Here is a 14,222-nt window from a genome sequence, read left to right on the forward strand (position 1 = left end):
GTTGAGGGAGAGTTTCGTCAGCACGACGGCGTGGTGACGATGATGATGTTCCACCGACGCAGGGCTTCGCCTAAGCTCCGTGACGGTATTATCGAGGTGTAATATGGTGGAGGGGGGACACCGCACACGGCTAAAATATCGTATATCAAGTGTGTCCTTAGGTGCCCCCCTGCCCCCGTATATAAAGGAGCAAGGGGGAGGCCGGCTGCCCTAGGCGCGCCAAGGAGAGAGGGGGAGTCCTCCTCCTAGTGGGAGTAGGACTCCCCTTTCCTAGTCCTACTAGGAAAGAAGGGGGGAAGGAAAGAGAGGGAGAGGGAGAGGGAAAGGGGGATGGGCCCCCCTCTCCTAGTCCAACTAGGACTCCCCTTGGGAGGGGGCGCGCCAACTCTTGCTGCTGCCCTCTCTCCCCTCAAGGCCCACCAAGGCCCAATACTTCCCCGGGGGGTTCCGGTAACCCTCCGGCACTCCGGTTTAATCCGAAACTTCTCCGGAACACTTCCGGTGTCCGAATATAGTCGTCCAATATATCAATCTTTATGTCTCGACCATTTAGAGACTCCTCGTCATGTCCGTGATCACATCCGGGACTCCGAACAACCTTCGGTACATCAAAACATATAAACTCATAATATAACTGTCATCGTAACTTTAAGCGTGCGGACCCTTTGGGTTCGAGAACTATGTAGACATGACCGAGACACCTCTCCGGTCAATAACCAATAGCGGGACCTGGATGCCCATATTGGCTCCCACATATTCTACGAAGATCTTTATCGGTCAGACCGCATAACAACATACGTTGTTCCCTTTGTCATCGGTATGTTACTTGCCCGAGATTCGATCGTCGGTATCTCGATACCTAGTTCAATCTCGTTACCGGCGAGTCTCTTTACTCGTTCCGTAATACATCATCCCGCAACTAACTCATTAGTCACAATGCTTGCAAGGCTTATAGTGATGTGCATTACCGAGTGGGCCCAGAGATACCTCTCCGACAATCCGAGTGACAAATCCTAATCTCGAAATACGCCAACCCAACAAGTACCTTTGGAGACACCTGTAGAGCACCTTTATAATCACCCAGTTACGTTGTGACGTTTGGTAGCACACAAAGTGTTCCTCTGGTAAACGGGAGTTGCATAATCTCATAGTCATAGGAACATGTATAAGTCATGAAGAAAGCAATAGCAACATACTAAACGATCGAGTGCTAAGCTAACAGAATGGGTCAAGTCAATCACGTCATTCTCCTAATGAGGTGATCCCGTTAATCAAATGACAACTCATGTCTATGGCTAGGAAACATAACCATCTTTGATTAACGAGCTAGTCAAGTAGAGGCATACTAGTGACACTCTTGTTTGTCTATGTATTCACACATGTATTATGTTTCCGGTTAATACAATTCTAGCATGAATAATAAACATTTATCATGATATAAGGAAATATATAATACTTTATTATTGCCTCTAGGGCATATTTCCTTCAACGTCTGCCGGATCCATCTTGTTGGAGTATTCGGGGCCGATGCTGAGATGATTTTTGGCGGCTTGGGGGGCCGCCTTCGGCTTAACGGCCAAACGGGCGCCCATGGTGAAGCTGCCAAGCTGGAGGGTCTGCCCTGAATCTAGGGCTCCTCCAGAAGTGATGCTGTCATTGATATCAAGGTGAGCCATCAATCCTTCTATCGACGACACAGAGGAACTCTCAATGAAAGCACCAATGTCGGTGTCAAAATCGGCAGATCTCGGGTAGGGGATCCCGAACTGTGCGTCTAAGGATCGAAGGTAACAGGAGGCAGGGGACACAATGTTTACCCATGTTCGGGCCCTCTTGATGAAGGTAATACCCTAATTCCTGCTTGATTGACTTTGATGAGTATAGGGGTTACAAGAGTTGATCTACCTCGAGATCGTAATGGCTAAACCCTAGATGTCTAGCCTATATGATTATGATTGCCTCTATGGACTAAACCCTCCAGTTTATATAGACACGGAGGGGGCTAGGGTTGTACAAAGTCAGTTTATAGAGAAAGGAATCTTCATATCCGCACGCCAAGCTTGCCTTCCACTCCAAGGAGAGTCCCATCCGGACACGGGGGAAAGCCTTCCATCTTGTATCTTCACGGCCCATGAGTCCGGCCCATGTCGCATAGCCCGGACGCCCGAGGACCCTGTAATCCAGGACTCCCTCAGTGGCCACCGCTGTCGTGTTTAGATCTGGAGAGGACGACATAGTGTGAAGAGAGCAACACTCGCAAGCAAGCGTGGAGGCTCCTGCCTATATAGTGGAGTACTAGTTTTCTTTTGTCTACCGGAGCCGGCTTGACCTCGTCAATGACTGTCGAGAAGTCTTCATGCACGTGCCCCGGAGGCGAAGTTGTCGTCATTTTGATCTGAAGCACCGGATTATAACATATAACACGAAAAAATGCCACATGACAAGAAACCATAACCTCACTGCCCAAAGGAGACAACATGAATCCTGACGGACAAACTAGACGAGGATCAAAGCTCAAATTAAAGATAAACTCGTAGAAAAGGGGTCCATCGATAGATGTCCTAATTAACATAGCCGGCTTGACCTAGATGGCAGCTGAGTAGTCTTCGTGCATGTTCCCCAATGACCAGCGCCTTGGAGGAACTCAGTTGTCGCTGTTTAACCCTCGCAGTGATCCGAAGCACATGACACCTAATATTGCGAGATGACAAGAAACCTTTTTTTAGATTTCTCATCAGAATTACAGCCCTGTACAACACAGCCTGCACGATATGTAGACGATAGCCAATCCAGGCATGTCTGCTGGAGTCTGGTCACATGCATGGACAAACTGATCTTCCGTGTCATGTAGGGATCGTCCAGGCACCAACGTCTGTACAACACTTCTCTAGTACTCTACTATCGCTCGTCTCTCTCTTCTATTAACTCACCCGACTTGTGGGGCCGGGGAGTGTGCCTATGGTAGGTTCTCAATTGTGGTCCCACATGTGTGTGCAAATGCAATATGGCGTGTGTTCCATTTGGATAGCGGCGTGCCAGACCGGTCGACCGTCTGGGGTACGACGCAAACGCGACGGGCGTGCTGTATACTCCGTACATGTGTACCGCCGTTTTCTTGAGGCTTTGCTCCATGGAGTACTATTTAAAAGTCGAGTGCAGGGCTTTTCCCGCGCGGTAGGCGGGGCAGTTCCGCCTAGTCGGTTCGACAGAGACATGAGAAGATGAGGGAGTAGGCTGCTGCAAACGTAGGGCTGTGTGATTTGACAGCGAGTTACTGCTGGACAGGTGGGGCCTCGTGATTTGACTTGGCATTATCATTTTAACTGCGGCGCAACAACCGGTGTGAGTCTCCCGATTCCTGACCACCTCCATGGTATATAGGTGCCTCTCCCAATGCTCCACCATGTAGAGGCTGGCTCTTGCATGAGAGCCCACTCCTCCACTTTTTCCTTGCCTCTTTCCTCCACATATGCAAAAATGTCCATGTAAGCGGGCTTATTGCTCACTATTATACTTGCTCGTAGAGGTGCTAAGCCTGCCACATAGGCATAGAATCTGATGTGGCAAGTTAATTAAGAAGAGAGAGACTAGTTTGGTGACCCCAGGAAGAAACGGTGCTAAGCGCGTGTACCTAGGTGAAAAGACAATTTTGAGTCTATAGCTAATTAAATGAAGCAAACTTAGCAACAAAAAACTAAGCACATATGCATTGGGGACTTGAGTTGCTAAGCCATTTAATGCCCTTAGCACCTCATCTAAGCACCATTTCATTGGAAGAGGTCACTCCTTGGCAAATGCAATAAATACTACGAAGAAAGAGATAGGGAGAAGTAAAATAATACTCTTATAGCCAACCTTATAGCTAACCTTGTTGTATGAGTGACTAAGTGATGACTATGTATGACATGCCAACATCAGATAGCCTAATGCACTGTGTTAAATCTCCAAGGGCGCGACCGCACGAGCGAGGTGGCGGTCGTGGTAGGCGTGACCATGATACGGGCTGCTGGCGGCCCTTGGATCTGAGATCGAACGGTCGCATGCTAAGTTGCTGAAAATTTGCAGAATAACCCTCCAGGATAGGATATTCACCCATAGGTCTAGAATCACGCCATGCAACCGTTCGATCTCATATCCAAGGGCTCTCGGAAGCCCGTACCATGGGAGACTGGAAAGCTTCGTATCACCTGTAATTTTCCCGACGCTTGACATGACATCGAAAGCCATTTAATTGGGCGTCGAGTAGACATGACATCTAATTGGGCCCCATAGTACTATGCATGAATCCATTTATCCACCAGGCAAGCAACTACCCTGCCGTTCGCACACCCCACTCAGCATTTTTACAATCGAAAAACCGCTGGCAGTTCGCTCCTACTCGTCCCCGGACGTCCTTTAACATTACGGCAGTTCGCTCCTAGTCATCCCGTCCTTTCACATTACGACAGTTCCACTAATCCTAGCCCTCCTCCCAAATCCATGGCGTCCCAAATCTCCATGGTCAGTGGTGAGTACAAGGTTAGAACCATCACCGGCGATGAGTTCGACGTCATCTACACCCGTTCTTCCGCGATGGTGAAAGGATGCCTTGCTCGCTTCAGACGCATGTTCGAAAACTCAAATGATGAGTGGGTCGCTAGGCTAGATGTTGAGTACACCACAACCCTGGACAAAGAGAAGAATCTAAAGGAGGGAGAGAAGATGAAGCCCGCCGTGATCCAGGTTTGCATGCATAACTTATGCTTGGTCTACCACATATGCCATGCTGACGTTGAGTGCGAGGAATTTAAGAACTTCCTCAAGGGCTGCCTAGTCAAATTTGTTACTGTAGACTTTACGAATGACACAACAGCCCTGGGTCGGATAGGCCTCGTTGTAGGCAACCCCTTCGACCTCCAGAAGGCTGGTGCCCTCCCGTGATCAGCCTTCAATGCTGACCCTAGTAGGAGCCATGGTTCATCCTTCGTACGGTAAACTGAAGAAACCTCCGCCCAAGTTTCATCGTGCATGGCAGTGGAATGTACTAGATATAGACCACATCCACTACGCTGCAATGGATGGCTACCTTTGTTTCAATATCTACAAGGGTTGGATGAAGAGCAAGAGCCAAGTGTGCGGTTCAAGCAAAGAAGTATCACCCAAGAGGAAGAGGGACAAGGACGAAGTCGAGCACGTGGACGAGGAGTCCGAGTAAGGTTGCAGTGTCGTTGCTCATGCTGGTTCTAATGCTGTGTCTACCGGATTAGTTGCTTAGTTTAATTTCAGGTGTGCTTAGTTTTATTTGAGGGGTGTGTTGTGCTGAGCCCCCAGCAGAACTATGTTATGTTCCTTCTCGTTACTTTAACTCTTTAGTACATACATACTAATATTTCTTACAGTTCATCTTTTAGTTGGTATAGTACTACCACTCGTTTCTTCACATTATATACGTACAATATATATGGCCAACATCATACAGCCAACAGTTTAGTTATCAAAGAATTTCAGGGTGCTTAGTTTTGTCAAAGAATTACAGGGTGCTTAGTTTTATTTGAGGGGTGTGTTGTGCTGGACACCATTATTGTGACTCAAATCTCTTTTGCCATGTTATAATGACATAAATACCGATGGACCAACATGCTAGCTCTCCCTCTATCTCACTACAGTAAAATAAAGTGTGGGGACTACTTGATCCCAACAGCGTTCTTATTTTCCTGTAAAATTATTCACTTGGTTACTCCTAACAAGCGGGGCCACACTTATGATTGTCAGAATCGGCTTATTTTTGTCATATAACATGGTCAACGGGTTTGACATGAAAATAACAATGTCCAATGGCATTTTTGAGCAAACATCTAACTTAATGATGGCATTTTTGAGATAACTAATTGCATTTTTTAGCAGGCATCTCATGGATCGATGGCATTTTTGAGTAGTTGTAACTTCTAATGGCAAAACTGAGAAGTGATACACAACTAGTGGCATAAATAATAAGAACCCAAGAATTAAATAGGTATGCTAATTTCTTTAATACAATTTAGCACCCCATTTAAGCACGTACTAGCTTTTTTGATAGTACTATATGCATAATTTGGCGACGAGTGCTCTCTATATGTACCTCCTTTTTTCTTTAATTTCATCTTGTTAGTTTTGCTCCATGGCGCAATCCATCGATACTACTACTGTACAAAAATATACATTTTTTAAAAGGCTAGAGGGCGGGGCAGTCTAGCTTGGTCGGTTTCAAGAGAGGCGAGGGCCTTTGTGATTTGACGGCTCATTACTGCTGGAAGGCGTGGCCTTGTGATTGACTTCTCGTATGAATGTGCCGACGACCTGAGGAGGAGCAAAGAACCGTGCGGTATACTCAAGTTTTCCACTGGAGTACTACCTCCATCCTGGTTTATTGGTCCCCATTGTATATTGTGTCAAATTTGGACTATAGATTGAACTAACAAAACGTTCATGCATGTTACCAAAAATTATATCATTGAAAACTATGTTGAAATACGAATCCAACGATATAATTTTTGTTGACATGCATTAAATTTTTGTTAGCTAAATATTTGGTCAAAACTTGGCACAAACTACAAAGGTGAACTATAAACCAGGACAGAGGTAGTACGACGGAGGAGCATGAAACATGGCAGCCTAGTGCCATATGGCGATAAAAAATGATCTAATTTGCTAGTCATCTCATTCTTGGCGTTGTTCTATTCATGCCTCGCAGAGAATGTGACACGTGCGGCGAAACACCCGAAGCAAAAGAAGAAACACATGAGCAAAAGAAGAAGGAAGATTATCACCCCAAAAAAGAAGGAAGACACACACACAAGTCTGGGGCGCTGCTCTCTACTACATGAAGGGTTGCTAGCCGCGGAGTCGTAACTGCTTCTTCATCGCCTCCATGACCTCTATCTCATTGCGCGTCTCCTCCGCCATCTTCTTCATTTTTGTCCATGACGCAGGATTTCTCGACGCGAGCCTTCATCATCTGTTCCACGGCCGCATTACGTACCTTGACAGCAGCCGAGTGCTTGATGCGGAGCTTCGCCAACTCCTCCTTCTGTTCCATGACGAGGGCCTGCAGCATCTTCATCGAGGAACTACTATTCTCATGCAGCTTCTTCCAGTCGGCGTTCTCCTCCTTCAGCAGGTCGAGCTCGTGGCAGAGCTTCGCCTTGTCCTCCTGAAGTTGCAGGATTTCACCGGTCGGATTCTTCACCGAGGCAATGCTCTTCTTCAGCAGCATCACCAAGCTGGCGGTCAACTCCCCCTGCTCACTCAGCTCAGCGGGCATGTCGTCGAGGCTCTCCTTCAGCAGCTCCAGCAAGCCATGGATGAACTCCTTCTACTTATTGAGGTGCTTATTGAGCTGATCAGGCATGCTGTCAAGGGATAACGACTCCAGCGCCGCCAGCTCGGCATGTTCGCCTCCGCGGCTAGGGCGCTCCTAGGAGCCATCGCCTGCCCGTGAGAGATCTTTCGAGGTCTCTGCGAGGCGGCGAGCCCTCTTTTTTTCCGCAGCCTTGGTTGCCGCTCCCTTGTTACGAGTAGTTCTTGACCTAGAGCTCTGCACACTGGCCATGGCAAGGACGGACAAAGAAGAAGGACTTATGAGGAGGAAGGTAGAGTAATTTTTGGTTAGGCAGCTCCCCTTTTTATAACCTAAGTACTAGCACTAGTACTAAAACCTGCATAGTGGGAGCACGTTCAGGTTTGGTACGTACTACTAGTAGGTGTGAGAAGGCTTGCACTTAATTGTAGCACTAGTACTTTGGAATGTGATGGGAACAAGGTAAAGATTAATTGATGGTTTTGGTTTCGAGGCCCGAAACGGCTCCCGATGAGTTTAGTGGAACATAAATTTCAAGTACTCCCTCCATCTCAGTTTAGAAGGCTTGCACGTGTATCTAGGTCGTCAATGTAACTTATATAAAATAAATTTGTTTAACATAAAAATATATCATTAAAAATAGAATATTTGAAGTTTGTAATGATATAGTTTTCGTAATGTATGCCTCTTATTAAGTTGGTCAAATTAATGACCTAGGTACACGTGCAAGACTTGTAAACTGAGATGGAGAGTACTACACTGCTAAAATGCGGTCGCATAGGTCAGTGATGTAACTGGTTGTACATGTCAGACCAAGCCGATGTGTGTCCCTTCGGTGAGACGCGGGTCCGACCGACCATCTGTTGGTGTGACCAACCGTAAAGTATTATGCGATGGAGACTTCTGGTTGTGGCTACGGTTGATTGTCACGACCAAGCATTCTAAAACTAGTGATAAATCAATTACCATCTTTTTCAAACGACCAAGTATTTTCACAGGAATACAATACATATAGATGGAGTGATTGTCAAGGTTGCAAACCGACATGGCGTTGCAACTTCACTGCAGCAGCAACCGACTAGGTCACTGCATCGCTGGCGGGGAAGGAGGGCAGCTCACCTTGCCTATGATGCATGCCCAGCGGCGCCGCCGCAACTGGTCCCGGGATTTGGCTTCTCCTACTGCCCATTTGAACAGTTGCACCGGCTGCTCATGCCATTGCGCAGGCATGCACGTTCTTTCCTCCGCAGTCGACTCCATGAATAGATCTCTGCCATTAGCCCTAGATCGAAATCAACGCGTGATACGTCTCCAACGTATCTATAATTTTTGATTGCTCCATGTTATATTATCTTCTGTTTTGGACATTATTGGGCTTTATTATTCACTTTTATATTATTTTTGGGACTAACCTATTAACCAGAGGCCCAGCCCAGAATTGCTGTTTTTTGCCTATTTCAGAGTTTCGCAGAAAAAGAATATCAAACGGAGTCCAAACGGAATAAAACCTTCGGGAACGTGATTTTTGGAACGAACATGATCCAGGAGACTTGGACCCTAAGTCAAGGAAGCTTCGAGGAAGCCACGAGGTAGGGGCGCGCCTACCCCTTAGGCGCGCCCTCCACCCTCGTGGGCCCCACGTTGCTCCACCGACGTACTTCTTCCTCCTATATATACCTACGTACCCCCAAACGATCAGATACGGAGCCAAAAACCTAATTACACCGCCGCAACCTTCTGTACCCACGAGATCCCATCTTGGGGCCTGTTCCGGAGCTCCGCCGGAAGGGGCATCGATCACGGAGGGCTTCTACATCAACACCATAGCCCCTCCGATGAAGTGTGAGTAGTTTACCTCAGACCTTCGGGTCCATAGTTATTAGCTAGATGGCTTCCTCTCTCTTTTTGGATCTCAATACAATGTTCTCACCCTCTCTCGTGGAGATCTATTCGATGTAATCTTCTTTTGCGGTGTGTTTGTTGAGATTGATGAATTGTGGGTTTATGATCAAGTTTATCTATGAACAATATTTGAATCTTCTGAATTCTTTTATGTATGATTGGTTATCTTTGCAAGTCTCTTCGAATTATCAGTTTAGTTTGGCCTACTAGATTGATCTTTCTTGCAATGGGAGAAGTGCTTAGCTTTGGGTTCAATCTTGCGGTGTCCTTTCCCAGTGACAGTAGGGGCAGCAAGGCACGTATTGTATTGTTGCCATCGAGGATAACAAGATGGGTTTTTTATCATATTGCATGAATTTATCCCTCTACATCATGTCATCTTGCTTAAGGCGTTACTCTATTCATATGAACTTAATACTCTAGATGCATGCTGGATAGCGGTCGATGTGTGGAGTAATAGTAGTAGATGCAGGCAGGAGTCGGTCTACTTGTCTCGGACGTGATGCCTATATACATGATCATACCTAGATATTCTCATAACTATGCTCAATTCTGTCAATTGCTCAACAGTAATTTGTTCACCCACCGTAAAATACTTATGCTCTTAAGAGAAGCCACTACTGAAACCTATGGCCCCCGGGTCTATCTTCATGATATTAATCTTCCAATACTTAGTTATTTCCGTTGCTTTTTACTTTGCCTTTTATTTTACTTTGCATCTTTATCATAAAAATACCAAAAATATTATCCTATCATATCTATCTGATCTCACTCTCGTAAGTGACCGTGTAGGTATTGACAACCCCTTATCGCGTTGGTTGCGAGGATTTATTTGTTTTGTGTAGGTGCGAGGGACTCGCACGTAGCCTCCTACTGGATTGATACCTTGGTTCTCAAAAACGGAGGGAAATACTTATGCTACTTTGCTGCATCACCCTTTCCTCTTCAAGGGAAAACCAACGCAGTGCTCAAGAGGTAGCAAGAAGGATTTCTGGCGCCGTTGCCGGGGAGGTCTACGCAAAAGTCAACATACCAAGTACCATCATAAACCCTTATCTCCCGCATTACATTATTCGCCATTTGCCTCTCGTTTTCCTCTCCCCCACTTCACCCTTGCCGTTTTATTCACCCTCTCTTTTTCGTTCGCCTCTTTTTCGCTTGCTTTTTGCTCGTGTGTTCGATTGCTTGTTTGTCACGATGGCTCTACCTAAATTTGGTGATCTTCACCTTAAAAGATTAGAAGAGATCGAAGGCAACGTCAAGAGTTTTATGGTTTTACAATTTCAGCATAATAATTTCTTCAGAAATGAGCTTAAGGAACAAAAAAGCTTTATGAGTTATATGAATAAAGAGCTCGATGATATGTCTAAAGAATTAGATGGTTTGAGATCCCAAATTGCTCGCCTTGAAAAGTTGATAGCTGAAATATCGGATAAGCAGGCTACCTTAGTTAATAAGATGGCCGCTAAACCGGATTTCTATGAGAATAAAGATGAAGATCTAAAAGTTATTGCTGTGTCCCCTATTAAATCTTTGTTTTGCAATATGAATCTTGATAATGATGGGACTGAATATGATCCACCTTTACCTAGAAGGCGTTCCAAAAATTCGGAGTTTTTAGATCTTGATGCTAAAATTGATAAAAGTGGGATTGAATAGAACGAAACGTTAGATGTTAATAAACCCACTATTTTGGATTTCAAGGAATTTAATTATGATAATTGCTCTTTGATAGATTGTATTTCCTTGTTGCAATCCGTGCTAAATTCTCCTCATGCGTATAGTCAAAATAAAGCCTTTACCAAACATATCGTTGATGCTTTGATGCAATCTTATGAAGAAAAACTTGAGTTGGAAGTTTCTATCCCTAGAAAACTTTATGATGAGTGGGAACCTACTATTAAAATTAAGATTAAAGACCATGAATGCTATGCTTTGTGTGATTTGGGTGCTAGTGTTTCCACGATTCCAAAAACTTTGTGTGATTTGCTAGGTTTCCGTGATTTTGATGATTGCTCTTTAAACTTGCACCTTGCGGATTCCACCATTAAGAAACCTATGGGAAGAATTAATGATGTTCTTATTGTTGCAAATAGGAACTATGTGCCCGTAGATTTTATTGTCCTTGATATAGATTGCAATCCTTCATGTCCTATTATTCTTGGTAGACCTGTCCTTAGAACGATTGGTGCAATTATTGATATGAAGAAAGGGAATATTAGATTCCAATTTCCATTAAAGAAAGGCATGTGACACTTCCCTAGGAAGAAAATAAAATTACCATATGAATCTATCGTGAGATCCACTTATGGATTGCCTACCAAAGATGGCAATACCTACATCTATCCTTGCTTTTATGCCTAGCTAGGGGCGTTATACGATAGCGCTTGTTGGGAGGCAACCCAATTTTATTTTTAGTTTTTTTCTTTTTGGTTCTGTTTAGGAATAAATATTTGTTCTAGCCTCTGGTTAGATGTGTTTTTATGTTTTAATTAATGTTTGTGCCAAGTTAAACCTATAGGATCTTCTTGGATGATAGTTATTTGATCTTGCTGTAATTTCCAGAAACTTTCTGTTCACGAAAACAATTGTTAAAAATCACCAGAACGTGATAAAATATTGATTCCAATTGTTGCTGATCAATAAACAAATTTCCTAGGTCTTCCTATTTTGGATGATTTTTTGGAGTTCCATAAGTTTGCGTTAGTTACAGATTACTACAGACTGTTCTGTTTTTGACAGATTCTGTTTTTCGTGTGTTGTTTGCTTATTTTGATGAATCTATGGCTAGTAAAAGAGTTTATAAACCATAGAGAATTTGTAATACAGTAGGTTTAACACCAATATAAATAAAGAATGAGTTCATTACAGTACCTTGAAGTGGTCTTTTGTTTTCTTTCGCTAACGGAGCTCACGGGATTTTCTGCTGAGTTTTGTGTTGTGAAGTTTTCAAGTTTTGGGTGAAAGATTTGATGAATTATGGAACAAGGAGTGGCAAGAGCCTAAGCTTGGGGATGCCCATGGCACCCCCAAGATAATCTAAGGACACCAAAAAGCCAAAGCTTGGGGATGCCCCGGAAGGCATCCCCTCTTTCGTCTACTTCCATCGGTAACTTTACTTGGAGGTATATTTTTATTCACCGCATGATATGTGTTTTGCTTGGAGCGTCTTGTATGATTTGAGTCTTTGATTTTTAGTTTACCACAATCATCCTTGCTGTACACACCTTTGAGAGAGACACACATGGTTCGGAAATTAATAGAACACTCTATGTGCTTCACTTATATCTTTTGAGTTATATAGTTTTGCTCTAGTACTTCACTTATATCTTTTAGAGCACGGTGGTGGATATGTTTTATAGAAACTTTTGATCTCTCATGCTTCACTTAGATTATTTTGAGAGTCTTAAATAGCATGGTAGTTTGCTTAAATAATCCTAATATGCTAGGTATTCAAGATTAGTAAAAACTTTCTTATGAGTGTGTTGAATACTAAGAGAAGTTTGATGCTTGATGATTGTTTTGAGACATGGAGGTAGTGATATTAAAGTTGTGCTAGTTGAGTAGTTGTGAATTTGAGAAATACTTGTGTTGGAGTTTGCAAGTCCCGTAGCATGCACGTATGGTAAACGTTATGTATCAAATTTGAAACATGAGGTGTTCTTTGATTGTCCTCCTTATGAGTGGCGGTCGGGGACGAGCGATGGTCTTTTCCTACCAATCTATCCCCCTAGGAGCATGCGCGTAGTGCTTGGTTTTTGATGACTTGTGGATTTTTGCAATAAGTATGTGATTTCTTTATCACTAATGTTGAGTCCATGGATTATACGCACTCTCACCTTTCCATCATTGCTAGCCTCTTCGGTACCATGCATTGCCCTTTCTCACATTGAGAGTCGGTGCAAACTTCGCCGGTGCATCCAAACCCCGTGATATGATACGCTCTTTCACACATAAACCTCCTTATATGTTCCTCAAAATAGCCACCATACCTACCTATTATGGCATTTCCATAGCCATTCCGAGATATATTTCCATGCAACTTTCCACCGTTCCGTTTATCATGACACGTTCATCATTGTCATATTGCTTAGCATGATCATGTAGTTGACATAGTATTTGTGGCAAAGCCACCGTTCATAATTATTTCATACATGTCACTCTTGGTTCATTGCATATCCCGGTACACCGCCGGAGGCATTCATATTGAGTCATACTTTGTTCTAGTATCGAGTTGTAATCATTGAGTTGTAAATAAATAAAAGTGTGATGATCATCATTTTCTAGAGCATTGTCCCAAGTGAGGAATAAAAAAAAAAGAGAAAAAGAGAGAAGGGACAATGTTACTATCCTTTACCTCACTTGTGCTTCAAAGTAGCACCATAATCTTCATGACAGAGAGTCTCTTGTTTTGTCACTTTCATATACTAGTGGGAATTTTTCATTATAGAACTTGGCTTGTATATTCCAACAATGGGCCTCCTCAAGTGCCCTAGGTCTTCGTGAGCAAGCAAGTTGGATGCACACCCACTTAGTTTCCTTTGTTGAGCTTTCATATATTTATAGCTCTAGTGCATCCGTTGCATGGAAATCCCTACTCCTTGCATTAACATCAATCGATGGGCATCTCCATAGCTCATTGATTAGCCTCGTTGATGTGAGACTTTCTCCTTTTTTGTCTTCTCCACATAACCCCCATCGTCATATTCTATCCACCCATAGTGCTATGTCCATGGCTCGCGCTCATGTATTGCGTGAAGGTTTATAAGTTTGAGATTACTAAAGTATGAAACAATTTCTTGGCCTGTCATCGGGGTTGTGCATGATGAGAGCATTCTTGTGTGACAAAAATGGAGCATGACTAAACTATATGATTTTGTAGGGATGAACTTTCTTTGGCCATGTTATTTTGAGAGGACATAATTACTTCGTTAGTATGCTTGAAATATTATTATTTTTATGTCAATATGAACTTTTATCTTGAATCTTTCGGATCTGAATATTC

Source organism: Aegilops tauschii, chromosome 5 (genome assembly GCF_002575655.3).
Source record: "Aegilops tauschii subsp. strangulata cultivar AL8/78 chromosome 5, Aet v6.0, whole genome shotgun sequence".
NCBI lineage: Eukaryota > Viridiplantae > Streptophyta > Magnoliopsida > Poales > Poaceae > Aegilops > Aegilops tauschii.